General features: G+C 39.0%; 1 long non-coding RNA gene across 1 annotated transcript; it reads left to right on the top strand.

The window, feature by feature from the left end:
- Window positions 1-1,915: 1,915 nt before the first annotated feature.
- LOC139181983 (uncharacterized) lies at window positions 1,916-10,222 on the top strand. Its single transcript, XR_011565595.1, has 3 exons — window positions 1,916-2,360; window positions 6,520-6,626; window positions 8,323-10,222. It is a non-coding gene; the product is annotated as an uncharacterized lncRNA (long non-coding RNA).
- Window positions 10,223-12,062: the final 1,840 nt, after the last annotated feature.

Consider the following 12,062-nt stretch of genomic DNA (forward strand, 5'->3'; position numbering starts at 1 on the left):
GGACGCTGGCTGTGTCCTTGAATAGGAAGACATTTTCTTAGGACATATGGTCTTTCTATATTTAAATCAAATCAACATTTCCTGGTTTTAAAGATTTTGGGTTACATATGCTGTCTTTAATTGTTGTGATGAAATTAAAAGTTTTGTATAGTAGAGGAAGATTCGCCCTTCCAGAAATCAAAATGTGCTATAAGAGCCCACAAAGTGTTCATTTACTAACAACTGCATAGATAAATGAATGGAACAGAATGTCCAAACACCAAAATGTATGTAAAACTTTAGAACTTGAAAATGGTGACCTTTTCTCTTAGAAATGATAAACTGTGTGTAGATGGTGGAGAAATAACCTGGTAAAAGAGAAAAGTATCTCAATTTTTATATCACCAAAAAGTTTCCGATAGAGTATGGATCAAACATTTCAAATATGCACAGTGAGAAAAGTACCAGAATAAAACTCAGATTCCTATTTATACATTTTTTATCTGCTGACAGAGACCTTCTGTTTTTTCTATTTCTACTGTTTCTTAACCTTAATTTTTTTTTAATTGGAGAATAATTACTTTACAACATTGTGTTCTTTACTGCTGTATAACATCATAAATCAGTTGTAAGCATACATATATCCCCTTCCTTGTAAGCCTCCTTCCCACCCCAAAGACTTTTCTAAGAATGATTTTGAAAGTAAGAATTTCAGAGTTTCCTGGATTTCAGCACCAAAAAAAGAAAAGAAATCTAGATGTTGATTTAACATTTTAACAACACAAAAAATTTAAAACTCTCTGTAGATCAAGCTATCTATAGGCAAGTTGGATTAGCAGACAGGGCTTGTCTTTTTGGCTCTAATAGGAATGTGGCATAGATAAAAATGATTTCTCACTTTCAATTTTTTTTTTTAGATTTTTTTTTTTGAGGATTGATATTTTCTAACAACTTTCAATGTTTTCAGAAGTCAAGGGAATCTAGGGAGTTCCTTGGTCATCCAGTGGTTAAGACTCACTGCTGTGGGCCCAGGGTTCGATACCTGGTGGGGGAACTAAAATCCTACCAGCTACTTGGATGTATTGTACAACATGGGGAATATAGCAAATATTGTATAATAACTTTAAATGGAGTATGACCTATAAAAATTGTGAATCACCATGTTGTGTACCTGTAATATATAATATGGATATTATATGAATAATCCATATTTTAATTAAAAAGAAGTAACCTTAGACAAAAAGACCTTATGGTAATTAGATCAACAGGAAAAATGAGAAATAAGCAAACAAAAATGCTACCAATTATAGTTGTACAGACCTTGTGAATTATAAACTTCATTCCAATGCCAGAGACGTTAAAATGTCAGAAAATAAACGTATTAGAATCATTGAGGTACAGTGTTGTCTCTAATGCTCAAAATGTATCTGCAAAGGAGGTATGATATCCTTTGACTTCATTTAGATGTTGTCTTGTAAAATATAGTAATAGTAGTAAGTATGATCGTATCACCTAACAGTTACTGAGCAGTTACCTGTGCGAGGAATGGTTCCAAACTCTTTGCATGGATCTCATTTAAGCATTGCAGTGCTGTCTTGTGAGAGAACTACTACTCTCTCCATTTTGTTGATGAGGAAATTGAGGCACAGAGAGGCTGAGCAACAGCTAAGTGACAGAGTGAAAGTCAAATTCAAACCCAAGTTGAGCTGAATCTCAAGGTCATGGTCATTCAATTAAAGTAAATTGTTCTTTCATTACTGTGTTAAGAAGAGCTAGTGCTAATATATAATGTTCTTTCTCCAGAAGGAAACGAAATATTTGTTTTAGAGCAATAGGAATAGCATGGTATTGAATGTTTTCAATCACAGGAAAAATTGTTTGTTTTGAAACCGTAACACTACAGTTTCCTGAAAACTCCTCTTGCTTTCATAGGACTGCCCTCTACTTGGCCTCTGCCAATGGCCATTAAGCGGTGGTAATTCTGCTCCTGAAGAGAAAATGCCTGCTTAACTTCTGTGACAATGAAAACAGGACAGTGCTGATGAAGGTATGGGGCAGAGAACCATGTACACACAAGGTGGATGTGATTTAACTACTGAGACTAAAAGTGAATTCATCTCATTTAGATATAGCAAACCGGTGAAGTTTGTGGACTGTTTACTTTGAATTCCTAGAATTTACACTGTTTCTTGGCGCAACACTGACAGGCTGTAGAATGCCAAGAAGAGGAGTGTGCAACTCTTCTGCTGGAGCATGGTGCCGACCCAAATGTCATGGAGGTCTGTGGGAACACTGCTCTCCACTACACTGTCTTTTGCCAGAATATATCACTCGCAGCAAAGCTGCTTTCCTGTGACGCCAATATAGAAGCCAGGAACAAGGTATATCTCAACTAACTTTATTTACAAAATATTTGCAAAGCATTTTTTAAACTTGAAGTGTTTTATTTCTAACTATGTAAATAGGTAAACTGAATAGTTTCCATCAAGCCCTGTTACCATGGAAACAACTCCAAAACCATTGCAGGGGGTGGGGAAAAATGTTGGAGCCCACAGAGAGGGCAAAGCTCTCCCAGCCAGCCATCTACTCCAGAAGGAAGATTTCCCGTCAGAACGTACCCAGGAGTGGGTGGTAGGCTCAGAGCCCACAAATGATGAAGGCCTGGGGGGAGTGAAGTGATGTGAGAAGTGGCTGCTTCCAGCAGCTCAGGGAATGGGTGCCCCTGGGGGTGGATGGGAGGAGGAAGGAGACCCAGTGCCCATGAGGGGGAGCCTGGTGAGTGCAAATGGGCCTGGGACGCAGCAGGTCTGGAGCCCTGAACCCTCCAGGACCCCAGTTCTGAGATCTGGCCAAGAGGGTCAGGTCATGTTTGACTCCCAGCAAGGGTGTTCACTTGTGCTGGTGACCACTTGGTTCATGATGTACACGTTGGGGTCTACTGCGCTCAGCACCAGGAGCTGCTCAGTGGGGTTTCAGCTGTGCATGTGGAGCTGGTAATGGTGAAACCACCCCTCCTGCTTTCCCCAGGACACACGTGATGTCCTGCAGCTGCAGCCCCACCAGGAACTCCCTCCACTCTCACAGGTGGGCTCAGTTTTCCTTCTTGGGAAGTTCCAACCTTCCCTGAGTGAAAGTATTTTGAAGGAACCAAATTGTCTAAGATTTCACTTTAAATCATGATGTTTCTCAAGCATTAGAGAGTAAAGCATTCCTTTATGTGTGTATGGCTGGTATTCGTGATAACACTACATTGTTAAAGGTAAAACATTTTCCAAATATTTTCCCCCACTTAAGGTGGTTTTTCTTTGTTGTTGTTGTTGTAATCAGTCTAAAGTAACACAATAAAGCAAAATTTCCCTCAGTAGACTTTGTCTTAAAATTCAAACATAATGAAAGCATTTTACAACATATTAGAAATCTTGTTGCTGTTCACAAATTCCCATTTTATGAAAAAATGGTTTATATAAGCACAGTATTTCTCTCATTGCCCAAGTCTTAAGAGGGTAAAAGGAAAGGAAAAGGAGCAAGCAAGTGAAAAGTGCAAGTCAAGCTGGAATTTTGGCAGTTGGGAAATGCCAAGAAGAGGATTTATTTATTTTAAAATTAATTTATTTGGCTGAGCTGGGCTTCGTTTCAGCATGTAGAATCTAGTTTCCTGACCAGGGGTCGAACCTAGGCCCTCTTTCCTGGGGGCACTGAGACCCAGCCATGGGACCATCATGGAAGTCCCGAGATTTTGGTTTGTCCTTTTTATTCCCTTCAGTTTATATATTTCTTACATGCTTTTCAGTTTTCAGGGATAATAGTCATTATTTTGAAAAAGAGTGTGAGTGAATTGTAAACTTGCCTAGGTGCCAGTTTTAAGAAGACTCTGATCAAAACAGACTGACAGTGAACAGGTGGTGATTAAGTGGGAATTAAGAGAGAACAACAAATAACTACCTGATATTATCCTATTCTGGCAGAACCATCCACTTAGATAAGAGTCTAGACTCTGCTCTCCCATCTAGAATGTCTTGATGGGAAGGAAGTAAGGGGTTTATAAATAATGAGATCAGGTTGCATTTTGGGTTTACTAGTCCCTGTTCTTCCACTGTTTACCCAGGAAAATTGCAGTTTTGATGACTCTTACCTCTTACACTTTTCTTTTTTATTCAAACCTTCATGTAAGAAAAGGAATTAGCCCTGTGAGTAACAGATGAGACTGGAGTGCTTGCTGTACTAATTCTCAGCTATATTCTGCTGGTGAACCACAATTATTTGGGAAAACTTATTTTAAAAATGTATAAGCCTAGGCTGTTTGCTGTAGATTTTGACAGAGTAAATTGAGGAGCACTTAGACGTGTGTATTTAGAACTATTCCCTTGAGATTCTGATCCAATCCTTGATGAATAACTATGGATTGAATACATGTAATTTCTAAATGCACCCTTCACAAAAGAAAGTAATCTCCTGAAGCATTGGAGTTTGATCAATGCTAGCTACTTCCATCAGCTCCCTCCTTTCCAACAATATTAGCCTGACTTTTTCTCTGCCCCTGTGTTTGAGACACTAAAAGGAGTATCTTTGGCAATATCTATGGGCTTGAACGATAACTCCTTTTCCTTCCAACCACTCATCATTCAATGACACTCCGAGAGTCTTGAGCGATTTGCTCATGGCGAAGTCACTTCGTCTGTAGAGTCTGACCCTTTAAGGATTTTGCACCTTCACTTATCATCCAGGTCATTAGGTCAACAGATGTTTGGTACCAACAGGGTTTTCCTGACTGCACTAATAGTAATGCATGAGCCTTTTTTTGGTGTCAGCTGCAGGACAGACTCTTGCAGTGTGTCTGTTAGAATTGCTGATCCCTGGCATAATGAGAGGTTTAAAACCCGTGAAGTTAGTAACAGTACAGAGGGGAATTGTTTTAAGCATTTATTTTTAGCAGGCTTCAAAACTCATGATCAATTTTATTAATAATCTAGAAAAATTCTAGAGATAGATTGTAGCTTCAACAGGCAGTGGAAACATTCTTGACTGTGAATTATTACTCTTTTTAAAAGAATTTATGTTTAATTGAATTATGAGTCTTAATAGCCATATTTATTACATATTGGGACCCACTTTTTCTGTGAAACATATGATACTAAAGAAAGGAAAGGTTTCACATACAAATATTTGCTTTATACCCACCTGTTTGGAAACAGCAAACATAAAACCAAAAGTGGGCCATAAACCAAACATGGTCCTTGGATATGTCTAGTTTACCTCCACACATTGAGTCAACATTTTAAATTTGGAGGCTCATGCAGAAGCTCAGGCTTCTCCGAGGACCAAATCTGGACCTCCTTGAGCCCATCCTACTGCTTGGTCTGCATGCAGAGGCTACCCCTTCTGTGTGGGACATGTGTTTTCGGTGTTACCGGTCTCACCTGGATTTTTCACTTACTCAGGTCATCAGCTTTCCATCCATAAGCATTTGAGTTTCCAATTTTTGATTGATAGTTTATTTTGATAAATATTTGAAGGTTTTTAAAGACAGTCTAATTAATCTATAATTGATTTCATATTTTAAAAAATCTCTTAAGAATGGGATTGAATTTTTCAAATTAGAATTTTTAAGTTGGTTGTGGCAGTTTCACACTGAATAACTCTCACAAACACACAAGATTATAAGAGACAGCACAGGGAGAGCTGGTAGAGAAGCAACTCCCCAAGAAGATGTTGAACATGTATTTATTGGTAATTTTATATTGTAATCTTTAACTAAAAGCAGTAAAGCAAGACAGACACCAGAACTCTAGGATTTTGGAAGCTTCCTCCTGATGGTCTGGAGGTAATCACATGAGAGTCATCAAGAAGGGTCTTTGAAGATAAACTGGGGAGGGTGCTCATTCTGCATGCAGTTAGCATCTAGCTAATGCTGACCTCTCAGCCAGAATGTCTAACTTAAGGAACGGCGGTGGAAAGAGCAAGCAAGGAAGAGAGAATGAGTAAGATTAAATTCCAGGAGACATTTCTGAGAAAGCAGTAAAACAGGGTTCCCACAGTTGACTTTTTGAAAAAGAAAAAAAAAAATGTTTCTCTCATTGCATGTTCATGTAGAGAATAATATTCCCACTGGAATGTCTGTAAGCCTTTTGAGTTTACTCATGGTCATCCTTGGATAGGTTATGTATGCTACAGATAGTATTATATATTTCTGCCTCAGAATTGTCCCTAAAATATGCAGTTGATACAGTAGCTAAATGATAACCTGTACCTCCTGCATTGGGAGGTTGACATTTAGCCACTGGACCACCAGGGAAGGCCCAGAGGAGGAGAGTATTAAAGAGAAAGAAGGTGCACAGGGCAATGAGGAGGGGGCTGTCTTTCATTTACTTTGACTTTTATTTTTAAGTTCAAAGAATCTATTGCACGATTTTAATTTCAGTTTAGAAAGTAATTAACCTCCAATTAAAATAAATAAATTTATATTTAAAAAAGAAAAAAATGATAAAAAAGAAAGAAATAGGTTAACTGTGTATATTAGAAATAGTTTTCCCTGTTTTACAGGATGACCTGACACCACTGTTACTTGCAATATGTGAAAGAAGAGGGCAAATGGTGGAGTTTTTAGTAAAGAAAGAAGCAAATATACATGCGGTTGATAAGATGAAAAGGTACTGTTGTTCTTTTTCAGGTTCGATGCACGGTACTGGATGCTTGGGGCTGGTGCACTGGGACGACCCAGAGGGAGGTTAGGGGAGGGAGGAGGGAGGAGGGTTCAGGATGGGGAACGCGGGTATACCTGTGGCGGATTCATTTCGATATTTGGCAAAACTAATACAATATTGTATAGTTTAAAAATAAAATAAAATTTTAAAAAAAAGGAAAAAAAAAACCCTTCGTGCTGTTCTAGGATGCTAATATTAAGATTAAATGAATAAGAGGATTCATTTGTGATCAACACATCATCACTTAGGTAGAAAATGAATTATTCTGACTGGGAATCATATATAGCAGGAATGTACAGGATGCTTCATATTCCTTTATAATATTGACCGATGTCATATGCAACCTCTGTTTGTTTGGTTGGTTGATCTTGTAATAGTTGAGGCATTTCAAATTAGTTTTATTAGCTTTGTGAAATATGGATTCTGCTTTTGAGTTTACCTCATGACAATATCGAGTTTCTTAATTCTTTTAATAGAATTCTTTAACCTCTACTTTGTATGTACATATTTTTATAAGATGCATAGTAAACCTAAAAGACTTGATTTTGTCTTTTGGATAGCTTTAAAAAATTTTTTTTTTAGCTTTTTGTTTTAAATTACTTTGTTTGAAGAATGCTGATGTTACTAGGTTGAAAAAGAGTCAGATACAACATAGCGACTAAATGACAACAGCCACAAAAAGGTGATTATTACTCACAATCACCATATCCTGTGGGTGCATCAGTTTTTATCCTTTCTCATTTTAGTACATTTTGATATTTTCATTTTTAATGCAGGTAGAATGAAGAAAGATAGCTTTGATAGGATAATCAGTTCCTTTAACAAAGACAAGTCAGAGGTGGATGATACAGATGAAAATGATGAGCTTTAGATTCAGGTTAGGTTCAATTCCTAGGTTTCCTACCGATTAGGGTTATCATCAGCAAATAAGTTTCCTGATATGTAAGGCAAATAGTAATGCATCTTTCAAAGCTGCCTGTGTGTAAGAAAGATTTTATAATTAGTATTTCATTTTTAGCACCTAGCACATGCTTGTCCACATCATTAACTGCCACCATGACTATCTTTATTCCCATTATTATCAATATTTTTGATTTAATCCTGCAAGTAGCCTTTTCTTAACCCAACCTCTATCTGACTTTGAAGCTGAATATATCAGACTAAGGAGGAAATAGGGAATTTATCCCTTAAATAGTCATCTGCCTCAGATAAGTGACCTCAGCATCATTTCTTGTCCATCAAGGACTTTATTATTAATTTTTAAAAACATTTATTTACTTGGGGTCCTAGTTGTGGGAACTCTTAGTTGCAGCATACGGGATCAAGTTCCCTGACCAGGGATGGAACCTAGGCCCCCTGCACTGGGAGCCTGGAGTCTTATCCACTGGCCCACCAGGGAAGTCCCCATCAGGGACTTTTGAAATAGTAAGTGTTGCTGCCTGGCATCCCAGTGGGACAGGAGGCTTCTTTTCTGTCCCTTCATTTTAGCCTTGGAGGTAATTTGCAAAGATGAACACTTCAGCCTGTAAATGGTCAGTTCTTCATGAAAGGGCAAAGTGTTCACTTGTTAAAGCATCTCAAATTAAGTGTTTAAGTAAGTCAACTCAACTTCCTGAGGCTGAAGTAATCTCTCTTGTTTTAGAACAGCCCTCATGCTTGCTGTCAAGTATGAAACAGCAAATATCAGACTTCTTCAACAAGGTGCTGACCTCTTTTCTCAAGATGTTTTTGGATGGACTACAGAAGAATATGCTGTTATTAGTGGTTTTAATATGTAAGTGTTCACATTAAAATGCCAATTCTCACTAAACTGCAGCCAAAAATAATCTTAACTGTTACTTGCTACGTGACCAGTGAGAGTTCCAGTTTGGTGCAGGCTGTTTGGAAAATGGTGGTGAGATGTTCCCCCTCAAGAGCTGAAAGCCAAGCAAAGGCCAATTAGTTACTCTTGGCTGTGGGCTTGGGGTGCTTTATCTCAGGACATGTAGACCTTGATCCTTAGAAGGCTTGACATTAGCTATTTCATTCCAAGTGTGACCTCATGGTATGGCGTATGAACAGTGTTACAGTTGTGATATTTCTAACTAGTTCTTTGGGTCTTGAAATATTTAGTTCAGCAGCAAATCCTGTTTTGCCTTGAAGGCTTGCCTCTCTATATGCTTCTGCTTGAATTTTCCAAGAACCCAGAGCATTCCTTAAGATCAATGAGACAGTCCTCTTCCACAAGTCATTTGGAGGGGATAAAATAGTTCCTTCTCATCATTCTGTTCCTTGCATTGATTCTACTGCTGCAGCAGTGCTGCTACAGCTGGTCTTGACAGGGTCTGCTTGGCAGCTGGATCTGGAGTCTGGATGTGGCTCTATAAAGGCCTTTAATAAAATCATTTTAAAAGGGGGAAAAAAAAAAAAAAAAAAAACCTCATCCTGCAGTGGGCTCATGATTGACCTTTGCTCCCAGGCCACACCTCTGGGTCCAGGTTCCCCAGCCTTTAAGGTGATGTACACGTCGACTTCAGAGTGAGAGCTCCTTTGTTCTCATATATATGCTTGTCTCTCAGTCACTGTGGCAAATAAAGCTCCAGCACCCAGTTCAGGCAGCTGAGCCGCCTAGCTTCCCCCCTCACTCAGAGACCTTATGTGGAACCCATGTGGAAGCCTAGGTCTTCACAATGAGGTGCCCTTGAGGCTCTTATTTATCTTTTCTTCTAGCAGATGTCAGGGGGGACCATTTTAGGCTGTCAGAGAGGGTCAAGTTCTCCTGCAGGGATTGAGCAGACTTCCCTTTCTCCTTTGTATCTACATTTGAACCTCAAGGCGGCTTTCTGTCCTGTGGGGGCACCTTTTCTTAGGTCACAGGTTCCCTGTCATCCTTCCCAGAGTAGTGGGTACCAGCTTGCCTGAGGTTCCATAATTATGCTTGGCCCCTCATGGGATCTGTTTCCTGTAATAATGAAAATCTTCCAACGGATTTCTGTCTGCCTCCACCTTAAATGTTTTCAGAATCTGCCCCATAAGGAACCCATTCAGCAGAAATCCCTAAATCTCAAGTAAGATAGTTGCAATTCAGAGAGGTAAGCCCTGTCTAGCATTTGCCAGTACCCACTGTCAGAGTAGGGATATGTCTTCCAAATGAACTGGAGAGGAACATGGAGATTAGACATCATTGTCAGAAAGATCTGCTGGTTCAGAGTTTGAGTAGGTAGAGAAGGAAGAGTAGTGATTCAGGCCAGGTCTTGATTGTAATTAGTTTTCTGCTCTTGGTGTAATTAGTTGCAATAATGGGGGATCATTATGTTCTCTAATGTAGTGAAATCATATGTTATAAATAAATTTAGGTACACATTATCTAAAAGATATCTAAAAGAGATTCTTTAAATCACAAACCACAAAGAACAGCTAATCACCAGAATTAATAACAGTTTCATGCAACACTTGAAGGTAAACGTATGAAAAAGCACACATTGGCATTTACTTGGAATTCCAAAGTAGTTACAGCAGTAAAGTTGAAGATGAAATTATTCCACTCTTTGTTTCTGCAAGCATTTTGGGGGTATATTATCTCAATACATCCTATTAATACTCTTGTGAAATAAGGTAGTAATATCCCATTTGTGTAGAGGAAGACTTTGAACTAAAGAGAAACAACTCCTCCAGGAACAAAGAGCAGTTGGTTATAGAGGGAGGATTTGCAAGCTCGAGAGATTTTTCGTATGCCAAGCTAAATCTAGTTAATTATTGGAGCTGTACTGCCTTGAGTTCGTGACTACTTCATCTTCCTTTTCTTTCTCCTTTCAGTTCAGTTCAGTTGCTCAGTCGTGTTCGACTCTTTGGAACCTCATGAACCACAGCACGCCAGGCCTCCCTGTCCATCACCAACTCCCAGAGTTTACCCAAAATCATGTCCATTGAGTCAGTGATGCCATCCAACCATCTCATCCTCTGTTGTTCCCTTCTCCTTCTGCCTTCAATCTTTCCCAGCATCAGGGTCTTTTCTGATGAGTCAGCTCTTCACATCAAGTGGCTAAAATATTGGAGTTTCAGCTTCAACATCAGTCCTTCCAATGAACATCCAGGACTGATTTCCTTTAGGAAGGACTGGTTGGATCTCCTTGCAGTCCAAGGGACTCTCAAGAGTCTTTTCCAAGACCGCAGTTCAGAAGCATCAATTCTTCTGAGCTCAGCTTTCTTTATAGTTCAACTCTCACATCCATACATGACTATTGGAAAAACCATAACCTTGACTAGATGGAACTATGTTGAGAAAGTAATGCTAAGTTGGTCTAACTTACTTTCAAAGGAGTAAACATCTTTTAATTTCTTGGCTGCATTCACCATCTGCAGTGATTTTTGGAACCCCAAAACACAAAGTCAGTCACTGTTTCCCCATTTATTTGCCATGAAGTGATGGGAGCAGATGCCATGATCTTAGTTTTCTGAATGTTGAGCTTTAAGCCAACTTTTTCACTCTCTCCTTTCACTTTTATCAAGAGGCTTTTTAGTTCTTCACTTTCTGCCATAAGGGTATTGTCATCTGCATATCTGAGGTTATTGATATTTTCCCCGGCAATCTTGATTCCAGCTTGTGCTTCATCCAGCCCAGTGTTTCTCATAATGTACTCTGCATGCAAATTTAAATAAGCAATGTGAAAATATACCTTTACTTTCTCCTTTACTACATGCTAAATAAAAGTTTATAGAACTTAGAAACTTGAAATGTATACGACAATTGAAGTTTTGGTATTATCTCTGACATTGTCTGAAATGATCTAAGAATTTGGTAGTTGTTTTTTGTATCAGTTTTAAAATATTATTTATCGCATTTTTAATACATAGCTGCAGGGAGCGAGCTCCGCCCCTGGCAAAGGTCTTGAGGAAGGAGGCTTGGCATATGCAAAGGTGGAATCAAACCTCAGGAGTCCCCCATCTACCCCCAAAACCAGAGTCTGCCTACTTTCTGCTTTGTGCTTTCACCTACACCTCTGACTTTACGGGGGGCTGTCCCCCACTACCTCTCTCTGAAAAAAAAGTTAGCTTACAGCTCCAGTTAATAATTTCTGGGTGTGACAGTGTTTCAACCTACAAACTCCCTTGGAAGTCCTCTAGCCTGCCTGAAAAGGTTTTTCCGGCCACATGTGATTGCTCAGAGCCTCCAAACTGTGAGAGGCATGAGATGTTCTAAACTGTCTAAATACAGATTCCTTTGAGCAGTTAAAAGATTGATTAGAAATTGTATTAGTGAAGGGATTTTCACTTGTTGGGCCAATGTTTGCTGCTAAGTCTCCATATCCCTTACCTGCTGTGTCCCTGGCAGTGTATTGATTAATATAATTGGTGTAAATAGTAGCTTTAATGTTTGTAACCTGGGACCCTTGAGTTAATTCT

Source organism: Bos indicus, unplaced genomic scaffold, assembly GCF_029378745.1.
Source record: "Bos indicus isolate NIAB-ARS_2022 breed Sahiwal x Tharparkar unplaced genomic scaffold, NIAB-ARS_B.indTharparkar_mat_pri_1.0 scaffold_53, whole genome shotgun sequence".
NCBI lineage: Eukaryota > Metazoa > Chordata > Mammalia > Artiodactyla > Bovidae > Bos > Bos indicus.